Source organism: Triticum aestivum, unplaced genomic scaffold, assembly GCF_018294505.1.
Source record: "Triticum aestivum cultivar Chinese Spring unplaced genomic scaffold, IWGSC CS RefSeq v2.1 scaffold43025, whole genome shotgun sequence".
Lineage (NCBI taxonomy): Eukaryota > Viridiplantae > Streptophyta > Magnoliopsida > Poales > Poaceae > Triticum > Triticum aestivum.
This window is the reverse complement of record NW_025227113.1, coordinates 1,698-4,811: the sequence shown is the minus strand read 5'-3', so window position 1 is coordinate 4,811 and position 3,114 is coordinate 1,698. Positions and strand designations below refer to the sequence as shown.

Genomic DNA, 3,114 nt, shown 5'->3' with positions numbered 1-3,114 from the left:
GCGGCACGAATGTTCTCCGCAGGCGTGGCATATACAGGGCGATCGGCCCCGAACAGGTTGGCGACGGCCGCGCCGCGTTGTCGGACCGCGCCTAGGCGGCTAGGCCCAGTCGGCGCTGGCGAGCCGCCCACAGCGCGATCCATCTCACGTTGGTAGGCCTCCGACAAGCGTCTCATGCTTGCCAGCTTCTTCGCGCCTTCGACAAGCTGAAGGCGGCGTGCCTCCAGCGTCTCGGCGTCAGCGTCCTCCAGAATGGGCGCCGTTAGGTCTCGCAGAACCGCGTCGAGCGGGTCATGAGCTCCTTCGCCGGACCGCTCGCCATGACTGATGACGAGCACTTCCGTGATGGCGCTTCCACCGCTCGCCTCGCGAGGGAGCGGCTCGTCGTAGATCACCACGTTGGAGGGGAACGTGTCGAGCGACACGCCGTCGGAGTCGACCAGCATCGGGTTGGTGGAGCCTACGGACTCCAAGTCCACGGCAGGCTCGTCGGCGACGTGGAGATGGTCGAGGAGGCCCGCGAGGAGGCTTTCCGGGCCGCCCGTGCCTGCATCGGATGCAGGCTCGTCGGAGATGCTAACCTCGCCGAGAAGGTCAGCGAGGCAGCTCGCCGCGCAGGCGTCGTCGACGCTTTGCAGCGCGTCGGGGCAAGCGCCATCGGGCGTGCCGGGCTGGCTACGCTCGCGGGGGAGAAAAAGGGTTCCCGTCCAAAGTAGGTCTCCGGACGACGGTGCACCTCGCCCCACGATGGGCGCCAAATGTCGGGGGTTGGGTGCGACATATGCCAAAGGATGGCTTATCATGGTGGGAGCGAGTAGAACGTCGCCGGTGCCAGGAAACAGGATTAGGCGAAGGCATGCACGCCGGCGAATCTTACCCAGCTTCGGGGCTCTCCGGGGAGATAACACCCCTACTGCTGCTCTGCGGGGTCTCCGCATGATCACTAAGGCATAGTGACTACAAGGTTGCTCCTAGAGCTGTATTCTGGAGGTAGAAGGAGACAAGGCTAGCCCTCTTCTTCCTATATCATCGGGTCTGAGGCTAATGGATGCAAACCCTTTGCATGGGTGCCCCGGGGGGTTTATATAGGCCTATCCCCCGGGGATACAATGGTAATCCGGCTGGGCGCGGGTCCCAGCCGTCTGTCTCACATGCCGCCGTCTTCTCCGCCGACTGATGGGGCCCGCCGACTCGCGGGCCCCGCCGGCGAGTCCGGCACTGTAGCCGTGCCTCTGATGACGCAGGCTTGATCATTGGGTCGTGGCAACAGTGCCGCCATCTATCGGGCGATCACTGTCGTTACTCCCCATCTTGTCTGGTTAATGGCGCGTGGGACCCGTGAGAGGGGCTGGCCGACTTCGGGGAGCCGACTCCCACGGGGCCGCCTTCTGGGCGTATCCGCCGTCTTCTAGCTCTCACTGACTGGCGGGTCCGCCGTCTTTGAGCCGTATAGGTAGGCCATCGTGGCCACAGTACGCCACGCACTGTGGCCGAGGTCAGGTCTGGCATGGCTACAGTGTCGGGCCACGCCGGAGATCTCCGGCGGTACGGCACACTGTAGCCACGCCGGCTCCTCGCAAGCAGGAGGTGACGGCCACGCCGTGGTCGTACCCGCAATGAGTGTGGAGTCGTGGGCCGACTCTCCATAGCCGGTTCCTTTGGAAGTCGCCGGCCATGAGTCGGCCCATCTGGGAGTCGTCATCTGAGACTCGGTTCATCTGGGAGTCGTCATCTGAGACTCGGTTCATCTGGGAGTCGTCATCTGAGACTCGGCTCATCTGGGAGTCGTCATCAGAGACTCGGTTCATCTGGGAGTCGTCATCTGAGACTCGGCTTTGAGGGGCGCGGCCTGTCCCGATGTCCTGAAAGGTTCTGGGGCTAGGGCCAGCCTACCCGTGGCCCATTACTCCGACATATAGCTTAGAGGTTTGATGATAGTGTAGGCATGCATGCCACATACATATTCATCAGGATTCAGGACTGAGACATCTGTGTGTGTTTCAGCAGACAGTCTCTATGATGCGATGTTTCTTCATGCTAGTAGCATAGTGCTCCGAAATTTTTGTTCCTCATTGTTCGGTGAAAATTGTGGTTATCCTCTGTTACTTCTTGTAGGTAGTTGTAGCTTTCATGTGATGGGAATCAACTAGACAAGATACTCGCTTGTCCGAACATTTGATTAAGTAATGTATCTTGTGATCATTTTATGGATGTTTGCTGGTATGGTGCATGAAAAAATGACATGTATGAAGCCAATGCTTTGGATAGATGCACTTTAGATGCTCTACTGTTGTTCTTCATTTTGTTTCAAAATGGACTTGTTCTTACTGCCACTGTCCAAGTGCAAGCAGCGACCCACAGAGTAGTACAACATTCGAAGAACTTCTTGAGAAGCTCATGGAACTGATAAGCCACTAACTTCTGTAGTGTTGAATGATTAAATCGCTACCTTTAACTTGAAATAAAAATGTAGTCATGTACTCCCTCCGTCCGGAAATACTTGTCGTAGAAATGACTAAAAATGGATGTATCTAACATTAAAATACGTCTAGATACGTCCATTCCTCTGAGAAGTATTTTCGGACGGAGGGAGTACTTCTTTTGACCTTGATACCCTTTTCTCTTGTTTTTTCAGGATGAGATACAACAAGAAATCTTAGAAGGTTTGGTAGTTGATGTCGTGGATGAACAAGAGACAGATGAAGCTTGGCGACGTAATTAGATGTGATTGCTAGTTGTATGTGTTGGCTGTCATGTGGTGTGAGATAGTACATTTGCACTTGTGTATGTTGTATGAAAAAGCTTGAAACATGTCGATGTTACGTATCTGTTGGAAACAAATCATATAGTGGATTTTGAATGTGTGATGTCTTGTGTTATGTTTCTTCAAGAAATGGTGATCGTAGTAAATTGATTACTGTCTAACTGATTTTAGGACTAATTAACACATTGTTAAGATCACACATTGCACACAGTTTTGTAGATCCAATTGTGTGTGATGGCATTCACATCATACACGGGTTTTTCTCTTTAATCGTGTGCAATAACTTGCACATTACACATAGTTTTTGTGAACTAACCGTGTGTGATGCTAATCCACATTGCACACAATTT

General features: G+C 53.8%; 1 long non-coding RNA gene across 1 annotated transcript; it reads left to right on the top strand.

Moving 5' to 3' along the window:
* The first annotated feature begins 778 nt into the window (after positions 1-778).
* LOC123172632 (uncharacterized) lies at positions 779-2,867 on the top strand. The gene is made up of 2 exons (XR_006485669.1): positions 779-2,469; positions 2,590-2,867. It is a non-coding gene; the product is annotated as an uncharacterized lncRNA (long non-coding RNA).
* The last annotated feature ends 247 nt before the right edge of the window (positions 2,868-3,114 follow it).